Source organism: Haliotis rubra, unplaced genomic scaffold (assembly GCF_003918875.1).
Source record: "Haliotis rubra isolate DU_JTF1 unplaced genomic scaffold, ASM391887v1 Scf709, whole genome shotgun sequence".
Lineage (NCBI taxonomy): Eukaryota > Metazoa > Mollusca > Gastropoda > Lepetellida > Haliotidae > Haliotis > Haliotis rubra.
The window spans coordinates 488881-501916 of NW_025767423.1; the positions used below are offsets into that span (position 1 = coordinate 488881).

The window sequence follows — 13036 nt, forward strand, 5'->3', positions numbered from 1 at the left end:
TCTCCTCAAGGCTCCGCTTCATCTCCTCCACCTGATCTGTGGATACCGTCCATACTGCACCGCCAGGAGCTCCTCCGCTATCTTCACGCGTGCACTAATCTGGGCCTTCTTTTCGGCAATCTTTGTAGTCTCAGGTTCCTTCAAAAATATGATTTTATAAAATTTAATAAATCCTTTAAAACTTAAAAGCTAGTATAATGGTATAATATATTTGAATCATTTTATACAACATCAAAATATCTCTTTATATTGTCAAAACACTCTTTACTTTAAAACTGGCCTGCCACAGAAATTAAACTGAAGTGCTTCAAATTCCTAAAAGAATAGTGTGAGATCAGCTACATAATAAAATTCAATAAATACAAAATCATTGATCTCTAACAAAGTCCAGGGTTGGCCTGTTTCCTCTACTTGGTTTCTGATTCCTTCGGCTGTCTTCTCGGGCTTCTAATCTTCCTTATTTGGATACGCTACCTTCAGTAGCGTCGCCTGTTTTGCTGCCTCTTCTTTGTCAGGTGAAAGGATTCCTGATCAAGCACATTACTTCACATGAAACATTTTTGAAAATATGATAAATGGTTTTCAAATAGTTTTTATAATACCAAAATACAATCTAAATGTGATCATCTTCTGCTGGGCATGGCCGAGATTAAGGCTTGACCCAGACTAAGATCTATGGTTTCTACACAAGAGTTGTCACGCCCTGTTGACATTGTGATGAATTCTTCACGAACCAATCATGAAGAGTTCATGAACACTTCATGAAAAATTTGTGAGAATTTTACTTCGTGAAGAATATTTCGTGAAGTGTTTATGAAGTTTTCGTGAAGTTCTATCCATGAAAAGTTCATGAACAGTTCGTCACTCTGTGATGCGTTCATGAACTCTTCATGAACATCATAACTTTAATCTGAAATATAAGATTGTGTTCGTGAAGAGTTTGTGAACTGTTCATGAACAAATCATAGACTGATGATCAGAAATCTCAAAATTTAACATGTACATTGAAATTTTCAATTTAACTTAATAATGAACAAATCTGTTATTGATGATCCAAAACCCAACTTCTTCAATGTATTTTATTCATATGGACAGATGTCTTTTTAATACAAGCTCTTTCAGAAAGGTTCCATATAACTGTTTCATTTTATTCATTTTTCGCATTTGTCTGAGGTGTTTCTGTAGATTTTGTAGCTTCTCCAGAATCGCCTTGTGGGTCACAAAACCCAAATGTTGAAAAGCAGCCTGTTCCAACATTTTATAATTTGCCGCACTCAGGGCTGAGCGGGTTTCTGTTGAGTTGGCAGACTGCTTTCCACTCCCAGAACAATCACACAACTCCTGTTCTGTGAAAACACTCATGGCCAGCTTTTTAACAGTGCCATACACATTGTCTTTGGCAACATGATTAAAGCTGTCCACAAGTGTACATTGTTACAGCTATGTATGCCAATACCTGAATGTACATGTTGTAGTGCCTGACTATGGATGGTAAATTGTGATGAAACAAACCTACCTTTAGGACCAGTTATGGCAGCAGCCGGTACCGTGGGCTCAGGGTCATCTTTGCTTGCGCCATCTGATGAGTGTACTAACAAGAGTCACATGGAGATTGAATACATAAATATTACACTGTGTAGAACAATGAGAGAGATTGGACACAAAAAGGGGTGTTACTATCAGGTGTCAAGCTGCATGAAAGAGTGAACAAAAACTTGTTGGTGTATGCGAAAGCATGTAAATACATGCATTAAGAGCATACGTGATACATGTGGATGGCAAGGAACGTACAGGATGCATGTGGTTACTTGTTGTAGTGCCTGACTATGGATGGTAAATTGTGATGAAACAAACCTACCTTTAGCAGTGGATTTGGATGTTGGGGCATGTGTGTTGACAAGCTCCGTATCTGCATGCGGACATAGGGTAATATCAACATCTGGAAATAGGCACATGAATAGGTGAGGGTGTAAAGAAAATGGGATGTTACGATCAGCTACCTTACTCCAAATGGTGAACAAAGAGTTACCGATGTGCAATGTACACTATTGAACAACACTAAGGAAGCCATATAGATCATTTATAATAACATGTATTCATAGAACAGTACGCATTTAATGGGTTGGGTTAGGGTAACTGCAACCTTTACTGTGCAATGATTGTATACAAAAGCTGTAGAAAAGAGGGTACAACTGTAAATGCTTACCAGAGGTTGTATCGCATGCCATGTCACCGGAAGGGCTGGGAGTCGGTTGGCTGCACCAATCGGGGCTCCAGGTACATTGCTGTGTCCTACAAACGATTAAACATCACGGAAATTTGAAACACACCATATTTGTATGAAACACAAAGATTGCAATTTTTTTTTAATATATTAAATACACACTCTGGTATACATCATATAATTATGTGTTATTTAAGACAGTGTAGCTTGAACACTCACATTGCAGGTTACAACAGCAGAATAGCTTACTGCAAAACTGAAAAGAAAAGAAATACTGTAGTGTAATAATATACCATAAAGTTCATATTGGTACTGGGATGCTTGGTTATAATATATTACTCATGAATTTAGTGCAATACAACAGATAGAGACCGAGTACACCTTTTATAATACCCTACGGGTTCTCGTGTGGCAATTATGTACAAATGTAAGAAAACAAAATTATGGAGAAAGAATCTGAAGGGATTACTTACCTAGAGATTCCTTCATGTTTTCCTTGAATGTGTAGCCACATATTTTCTGTAAACTGGATACCGGCAATAACCAGTTCAGTTCACGTAAGTTTAAACATCAGAACAAATTAACAATAAGAAATTATTACTTATAACAACTTTTAATACATGCAGCTTGCAAACTCATATTGATACCTTGTTTTCAACAAGAAGCGGACACTTACTTCACCCTGGTATTTCTCTCTTTCCCCCCTCAAAAAATAAAAACAAAAAAAAACCCACACAAAACTTTATGACCACAAAAGTTTAATGATAATATTTCCAGTTCTGTTGACCATGTTCCAACGTACCACATTCTTGACTGGGGGAGATGTGTTTAACAGTCATAATTTGTTTTGAAGAACGAAAGAAAACTTCTTCTCTTGGGTGTGTCCCCCCTCCGCCAGCTCCACTCTTCCAGTAATGTGAGACTTCAGTTGGTCAGCATGCTGGGTAGATGATGACAAGTGTCTTAGTTCCTAAAGTTCATTTCCTGTACAAAGAAATGTGTCAAGATCATGGTTGTCCCATGATTTGCTGTCTTTAGTTTGGTTGAACAACATGGCAGATGAACTGTTTTACATCATCGACTGTAGCAGTACCAAAACATGAACGACTAATGGATCCAATAAATGGAAGAATTGCCTGTTTCGTGCGTGAATCCTGTTGAAAAACCCTGTTAATATGCGGAATTAATATTTTAATATCTTTACTGACATTCATCCAATACACGAGCAATTCTTGTTCCTCTTTCTTTATATATCCATCTATAGCATTCACAGAATAACAATGTAACGCGTGCAAACTGTTGGTAATCTGGACTATTACCCATTTCAGATAAATCTGGTAATCTATACTGGAATACACGGATCCTTTCATTCTGTGAAATGTTGATACTTGACGTATGGATAAATACAACTCCCATGGATGTTGTAATTCCTTATGGTCAGAATTAACTTGATGCGGGATGCTGACAAGCGCCATCAGCGTGAACAAGACTGGTCGAAGGAAACTCCTAGATTCTTAAATAAAAAAATGTGATTATGGTCTTAGAGTGAAAAAAGTAAGTTTCAAAATATGACAAGAAGTTATAAATTGAAACATTAGACTTTATTTAGTAAGTTAATACAAACCAAACTTAAACATAAAACAAAATAGACATGGATGAATTTTTTGCATATGGTAATGAACAAGATGCTAGTGACTACATAACGAACTTGTAGTTAGGAGAATGCATAGTTAGAAGCAAGCGTAAAAATATCGACTCGCGTAAGCACATTTCCCCGTTGACAGAAATATCTTCACCAGTATCAATGACACTATCACAGGTAGCTAATCCTCTGGTAATCCTCTGTGAAGATAATGAATTTGTTTTCATCTAATACACTCACTTTTTAATTCATAACATGATTTAAACTTTATTTATCGCTATCTATAATTATTACATACATTAGCATATTTATGAGTTGCCATGGTTAAGTTATCTCCTGATGAACAACAGTGGGTCTGGGAAATGTGATGGGTACCTAGGTACTACTCATTACCCGCCCGTCTCGGGTATCCTGGCTACCCATCTCAGGTCTAATGTATAAACTAACTAATAAATAAATAACTTTATAAGTACATAAATGCGTTATGAAGCTGCCTCTCAAATTGCTGACGCAGGCTAAACAGACACAGAGATGACTTTTGGCGCATATCCGTAGCACTCATTGGGGAATTGCCTCCATTTGGTATTATGCCCAGCCAATATTCCCATCTGTATTCATAAAACAGTCGAATTCCTACTGAATGCTTGAAATTTTGAAGCACGATAATGAGCAAGAGGTACATGCTTCTTCAGCATGGATGCAATAGGCCTGATGCTAGCTTGGTCACGAGGCAGAAGATTTAGATAACGCACAGGATGATTTAATGCTGCAACTGTTTTCCACTCAATGACAATGCCATCAATATCCAATTCAAAGTTAAGGTACACATCAGACTCCATTTCGGATACTTTAACACTTCTGGCAGGAATGTAACCGTCGTCACTACGGGCGAGAAGGAGCCCACACTGTCGTGTTCTTTATACTTATTCAAAAAGTTGTTGGCATTTTCAAGGTAAACGCTTACAAAATCTTCCAATTCTTGACAGGTTTTACTTCAGTTGAAGGCATCCATGCTTACAGGTGATACTATAAAGGAAATAAAATATGGGTTATAACACACTGCGAAACCTGTGTGATATTACATTGCAGCCCAATATATTGGACAGTTTACAAGGTAGAAATACGGGTGAAGTGTAAAGGTTACAAATAGACATACTTTACTGCCTACTGCAGTGCCTTTGGGTTAAGGATGGAGCCATTTTTTGCGAAATCCAAACAAATGGAATTACTGAACTCAACACAGCTGGCCTTTTTTAATTATTTTATAAAAATACAAGCAAAGGGAGGGCGGATGCATGATAGTATAGGGTAGGGTTAGGTGAGGTTAGGTTAGGTACAAACATGTGCTTCGGAATCAGGGACTGCTTTCGGAGTTACCTGTAGGAATGGATATGGTGATTATAAACGGTGATAACTGTATGTGCATTAGCACACATAGGTAGCTAATAAATTACAGTGAAGTACTATTCACAGCTAAGTTTGTGTGGCACAGATGAAATTAAGAATCTAATTATTGGGGTGAATTATAGGCTAAATTACCTTACCATTATGGCGAGTGGAATGCTGTTCCTCCAGAGAAACTGCAATGAACATAAATTAACTTAAAACAACTGTTTGCATGAGAAAGCTTGTTTATTCCCTATGAGCAATGACGTAAAAAAAAACTACCACTATTGATTTCTGTTTTTGTTCCTTTATATCATAGGATAGTAAATATGGGATTTCATGGGTTTGACGTAATAATGTGCTTGTGTTGAGGTAAGATTCATACAAATAATATTCAAGCTACAATTTTATACTGTACTTTGATGCAGGATAAAATTAAATGCGTGAATAACATACACCATAGATGTTGATACATGCTTCTACACGAATAACATACTAGATACAAGTGATATATGGCTTTAAAATTGTATACATGGGCACAGCCTACTACTGGACACATAGGGATACACGGATAACATACATTACACATTCAGCTGGAATAACGCCATACTGAATACATAAGCATGCGAACATTATACTGCATACGTATGAAGAGACGGATAACATTGCGTATACATTGAGCTACACACGAACGGCAACCTGGAAACACAGATATCAACATCTGGAAATATGCAGATGAATAGGTGAGAGTTAAATAAAATGGGATGTTACGATCATCTACCTTACTCCATACAAATGGTGAACAAAGAGTTACCGATGTGCAATGTACACTATTGACAAACACTAAGGAAGCCATATAGATAATTTATAATAACACGTATTCATAGAACATTACGCATTTAATGGGTTGGGTTAGGGTAACTGCAACCTTTACTGTGCAATGATTGTATACAAAAGTTGTAGAAAAGAGGGTACAACTGTAAATGTTTACCAGAGGTTGTATCGCATGCCATGTCACCGGAAGGGCTGGGAGGCGGCTGGCTGCACCAATCGGGGCTCCAGGTACATTGCTGTGACCTACAAACGATTAAACATAGCGAAAATTTGAAACACACTATATTTGTATGAAACACAAAGATTGCAATTTTTTCCAACATATTTAATACACACTCTGGTATACATCATATAATTATGTGTTATTTAAGACAGTGTAGCTTGAACACTCACATTGCAGGTTCCAACCTAATCGCTTAACACGGAAACTGAAAAGAAAAAGAAAAACTGTATTGTAATAATAAACCATAAAGTTCATATTCGTACTGTGATGCTTGGTTACATTGTTTAAGTATATAATATATTACTCATGAATTTAGTGCAATACAACAGATAGAGGCCGAGTACACCTTTTATAATACCCTACGGGTTCTCGTGTGGCAGTTATGTACAAATGTAAGAAAACAAAATTATGGAGAAAGAATCTGAAGGGATTACTTACCTAGAGATTCCTTCATGTTTTCCTTGAATGTGAAGCCACCTATTTTCTGTAAACTGGATACCGGCAATAACCAGTTCAGTTCACGTAAGTTTAAACATCAGAACAAATTAACAATAAGAAATTATTACTTATAACAACTTTTAATACATGCAGCTTGCAAACTCATATTGATACATTGTTTTCAACAAGAAGTGGGCACTTACTTCACCCTGGTATTTCTCTCTTTCCCCCCTCTAAAAATAAAAACAAAAAAAACCCACACAAAACTTTATGACCACATAAGTTTAATGATAATATTTCCAGTTCTGTTGACCATGTTCCAACGTACCACATTCTTGACTGAGGGAGATGTTGTTCAACAGTCATTATTTGTTTTGAAGAACGAAAGAAAACTTCTTGTTTGGGTGTGTCCCCCCTCCGCCACCTCCACTCTTCCAGTAATGTGAGACTTCAGTTGGTCAGCATGCTGGGTAGATGATGACAAGTGTCTTAGTTCCTAAAGTTCATTTCCTGTACAAAGAAATGTGTCAAGATCATGGTTGTCCCATGATTTGCTGTCTTTAGTTTGGTTGAACAACATGGCAGATGTACTGTTTAACATCATCGACTGTAGCAGTACCAAAACATGAACGACTAATGGATCCAATAAATGGAAGAATTGCCTGTTTCGTGCGTGAATCCTGTTAAAAAACCCTGTTAATATGCAGAATTAATATTTTAATATCTTTACTGACATTCATCCAATACACGAGCAATTCTTGTTCCTCTTTCTTTATATATCCATCTATAGCATTTACACAATAACAATGTAACTCGTGCAAACTGTTGGTAATCTGGTCTATTACCCATTTCAGATAAATCTGGTAATCTATACTGGAATACATGGATCTTTTCATTCTGTGAAATGTTGATACTTGACGTACGGATAAATACAACTCCCATGGATGTTGTAATTCCTTATGGTCAGAATTAACTTGATGCTGGACGCTGACCAGCGCCATCAGCGTGAACTAGACCCAGACTGGTGGAAGGAGACTCCTGGATTCTATAATAAAAACATGTCATTATGAACATAAAGAGAAGCTTGAAATTAAATCATCTATATTATCAATACTCCCATGCACTGGGACGTATAGTAACTGTCAGACTGCATTGATATGGCATCTTCTCCTGATAAAACCGACTAAATTTGAAAAATATTAAAACAATTGAAGTGGTAGGAATATATGCAACCTGAACTAAACATTTTGGTAGGTAACCCCGGAATGTATTCAAGTAGTAGTACACAACGTGACCTTCGCAGCGTTTTGTCACTAACCCGTGAATATGAATACTTTCTTCCATATCAACCAATACTTGAATGTCTGTTGTTGAAGTATTCAAGAAGACATTTGACACTTAACAATACATATTTTCAACATACATGCACGCTTCTATTTCCTTGTAACCTTTTGGCAATGAGTCATGTAAAACTGTAATGAATGATCTATAGCATGTATCGATATGAGTCGGGCTCCATGCATGTAGCATCATCTAATAGTAATAATCCTGAATATAGAACACAGTCTGCTGTGTAAAGTGAGAACACAGTCTGCTGTGTAAAGTGAGAACATTGTGTGCTGTGATATTCGAGCCTGACCTCGAGCATTACAAACACGTTGGAAATGTCCTACCCTCTGACAATAGTGACGCTTTGAATTTCGTGCTGGACACCGATCAGAATGAGATAAATCATACCCACCTCCACAGCGATAACACTGGCGTGCCCGTGGCATGGTCCTTCCTGGGGTGGCGACGCTGCTGATTGTGTTGGTCCGGATACGACTGTCCCCCTCAGGTTGTGTCGGCTGCCATGGTTGAGCTGTTTGCCTAGAAGGTGTTCTGGGGAACTGAGAACGCTGATTGTGGAGATACTTCTTGAGTGTTTTTGTTCAAGGGAAAAAAACTCACATGTTGTAACTAAAATAATAATAAATAAATAAATGGTTACTGAGACAGTGCTAATGACAGTGGCTGCAGTGTAGTTTGAGACAGGTTCAGTGTATTAGCTGATGCCCTTTTCTTCAGGTTTACAAACATAGCTACATCATGTCTTTCTTTTTGTATTTTTCATTGTACCAAACTGTTATCTGGTCCAACAGAGCAGTATGGAAAAGTGTTGTCTTCTTTACATCCCTCTTTGATATGATTCGCATAAGTCTTCGTGTTCTGTGGTGGTGTGTCCGATCCATTTGAAGTAGCTTGTCCCTTTCGCTGCAACAATCATGGTGGACACAAACCAGGGCACTAATCCCCACTAACTGTTTGAGACTGGCTTTGTGTTTGCAGTTTTGCAGTAGATCGTGTGGTCTTTGAAGACCATGTGTTCAAGATGTCCTTGTTGGCTGGGGCACGGTGATGTCCTTGTCGGCGAGGGCACGGTGATGTCCTTGTTGGCTGGGGCACGGTGATGTCCTTGTCGGCTGGGGCACGGTGATGTCCTTGTCGGCTGGGTCATTGTGATGTCCTTGTCGGCTGGGTCATTGTGATGTCCTTGTCGGCGAGGGCACGGTGATGTCCTTGTTGGCTGGGGCACGGTGATGTCCTTGCCAGCTGGGGCACGGTGATGTCCTTGTCCTCTGGGGCACGGTGATGTCCTTGTCGGCGAGGGCACGGTGATGTCCTTGTCGGCTGGGGCACGGTGATGTCCTTGTCGGCTGGGGCACGGTGATGTCCTTGTCGGCTGGGGCAACAGTGACATCCTTCTCACTGCGGAGGTTGCTGATAAATTTGTGTATAAATTACAATACACAATTTAATCTTATATTGTCAAACAATAGTTCGAAAGAAAATACCAATGCTCTTAGCCAGCATATTTGAAGAAGGGCAAGTAGTGTTTCTTCTGACTTTTGTATGGCTGATGTAGTATCAGGCCTTCAGATGCGGACAATTTCATTCCGACATATTCTAATAGAAAGGATCCTCTGGCAAGATCCTGGAAACATCAAAAAGGTTTTAACAAACATCATGATGATGGGATCTAGATGTGGCACAAGGAAACTGTAAGCATCATGTTTTGGTTTCCTGATGCTCAAAACAACTTCAGTATTCCTGTTTACTTACTGCTCATGGTAATCTTATTTCCATTGGGGATCAACGTGAGATGTATCCATTGGCAGTAAATCTAGCCTATTCTCTTAACGTGGTCAAACGGTCAGAATTCTTGACATATCCATCATTAGATTTTCTATGAAATCAGTCATCGCTAATACTTTAGGGATATTCTTCGCCTGGATTGTTGCAGTTAGCCATGTTGTGTTTAGCACCTCTCATTCACTTTGCACGTTCACACAGGTCTCTGAGACAAATAGCAACAATGGCATCGGTCGTTCCCGGAAACGCTCACATCTTTCTGTATCCTACTTTCTCCAATTTGGCTTTTCCTGGAATGGTTACCAGAAACCATGGTGGACCGTGGTCATTGGAGATTTTGCCATAGTGGACCATGATCGTGTCATGTGTTGATCTAACACTGATACTAGAGTTTATTTAATACAGTGTAAATAAACATTCTTGAACCGGTAAACATGAGTGCAAGAGCCTGCAGTGTCGGTAACAACACGTCCACCTTCACTGTCGGCATAAACACTACACCGACTTCACCGAGCACTACATCGATTTAAGAGATTTAAGAGATGTTAACCTACTTGCACCAGGTGCAACCTAAGATAAAGACCTAGTTGCACCAGCCAAATTCCAGTTGCAACGTAGTGTGTTAAAATGTTTCGGTGCACATAAACCTTAATCAGTCATGTAGTACCCATGAAACCATAGCAACACTGAGACACAGCTGATCCCTGTTTACAAGAGCTGTCATAGCCGAGACGTGTTGATGAATAGCAATGTTTCATTGCCATAGCTATTCAAAGTTTAGAAGAAAAATGGGCTGGCATATTATTGCATATGTTAGATGTATTGTTGATATATTTCTAAACAATTTACTTGCACCTTGTGCAAGATAGACTCATAGCTAGGTTGTATTTTGTAATATTGGGTTGCACCAGTGCAAGTAACAAAGCACTAAATCGAGCCCTGGTGTCGGTAACAACGCCTTCACTGTCGACACCAACACTACACCGACTTCACCAAGCACTACATCAGTGTCAGTAACAACACCTTCACTGTCGTCACAAACACAACACCGACTTCACCGAACACCACATGGAGATCCAATAGTTGATAATGTTCCATATCTTCTACCACTTGAGGCCCTTGTCATCCTGTTGCTGTTCCTTATGTTCATGTCCAGCACGTTCAAGGATAGGATCACTTCACCAAACACCACATCAGTGTCGATAACAACACCATCACTGTCGGCACAAAAACTACACCAACTTCATCGAACACCACATCAGTGTCGGTAACAACACCATCACTGTCGGCACAAACACTACACCGACTTCATCGAACACCACATCAGTGTCGATAACAACACCTTCACTGTCTGCACCAACACTACACCGACTTCATCGAACACCACATCAGTGTCAATAACAACACCTTCACTGTCGGCACAAACACTACACCGACTTCATCGAACACCACATCAGTGTCGATAACAACACCTTCACTGTCTGCACCAACACTACACCGACTTCACCGAACACCACATGGAGAGCCAATAGTTGATCATGTTCCATATCTTTTACCACTTGCGGCCCTTGTCATCCTGTTGCTGTTCCTTGTGTTCATGTCCAGCACGTTCAAGGATAGGATCACTTCACCGAGCACCACATCAGTGTCGATAACAACACCTTCACTGTCGTCACAAACACAACACCGACTTCACCAGGCACCACATGGAGATCCAATAGTTGATCATGTTCCATATCTTCTACCACTTGCGGCCCTTGTCATCCTGTTGCTGTTCCTTGTGTTCATGTCCAGCACGTTCAAGGATAGGATCACTTCACCGAACACCACATCAGTGTCGATAACAACACCTTCACTGTCGGCACAAACACCACACCGACTTCACCGAACACCACATCAGTGTTTATAACAACGCCTTCACTGTCGGCACCAACACCACACCGACTTCACCAGGCACCACATGGAGATCCAATAGTTGATCATGTTCCATATCTTTTACCACTTGCGGCCCTTGTCATCCTGTTGCTGTTCCTTGTCATCCTGTTGCTGTTCCTTGTGTTCATGTCCACCAGGTTCAAGGATAGGATCATCAGCTCCTCTACTTAGGAGGAGTTCCCCCACATCCCTGTGTCCATCCCGTGCCGCCGCCATCGCTGGTGGCACGTTCCTCCCTCCTCTACAGTTGACGTCCAGTCCCAGATCCAGGACATACACGTCCTTCAGTTTCCCTGCACGGCATCATGGGTAGGAGTCTTTCTGTGTCGCTGTAACAGAAGCTGGTACATTGTACACGTGATGTCACTGTCTGTCAATACAATACAAGAAAATACTTGTACATTGTACACGTGATGTCACTGTCTGTCAATACAATACAAGAAAATACTTTGTACATTGTCTTTAGTCGCCAGAAACTGGAGCAGAAGATGTGATACTTAGAATATTGAACTTTGTGTAATCTTCATTCTTATTTAGAACTGTCACAATCTGTTCCACCTTTACCCTGACAGCTGGCAATACATGAGATGCTTGGCAAATATATATGGATACTTCAACAATTAGGTTTAACACAAGGTGTAATGATATAATAATGGAATATTCAGGTGAAGATATAATTGCTTTGATGTGAAAACTTTAAATTGTCCAGTTAGAGAATCTTGTTTTTCTCATTTACTGTTTTTTTACAAAAAGGAGCATGCCCCGCCCTGTAGATACACCGGTCTCATTCACGTCTTTCACAGAGGGTAAGTGGAAAGTGTTGACTGGTGGTCTCACCTTGCCATTGTCCCCAAACAATCAATTTCTTCTTTAACAATCGTTGGGGAAGTTCATATATTGTCAGATACTGGTCAGAGAGAAACCCTCGATGACTTGATCAATGGTATTCCGTCTGTATGTCAGGTTGGTGTAATGTGGGTGGTAACGCCAGACTTAGTCAATTCTTGACCACACAACCTGGGCACTACATCAGTGTCGTTAACAACACCAACACTTAACAACGCCTTCACTGTCGGCACCAACACAACACCGACTTCACCGAACACTACATCAGTGTCGGTAACAACACCTTCACTGTCGGCACCAACACAACACCGACTTCACCGAACACTACATCAGTGTCGGTAACAACACCTTCACTGTCGGCACCAACACAACACCG

At 39.8% G+C, this 13036-nt stretch overlaps 1 long non-coding RNA gene across 1 annotated transcript; it reads right to left on the reverse strand.

Moving 5' to 3' along the window:
- Positions 1-11753: 11753 nt before the first annotated feature.
- Positions 11754-12985, reverse strand: LOC124259053. Its single transcript, XR_006893744.1, has 3 exons — positions 12919-12985; positions 12877-12878; positions 11754-11823 (listed from the first exon to the last, which is right to left on the reverse strand). It is a non-coding gene; the product is annotated as an uncharacterized LOC124259053 (long non-coding RNA).
- Between the last annotated feature and the right edge of the window lie 51 nt (positions 12986-13036).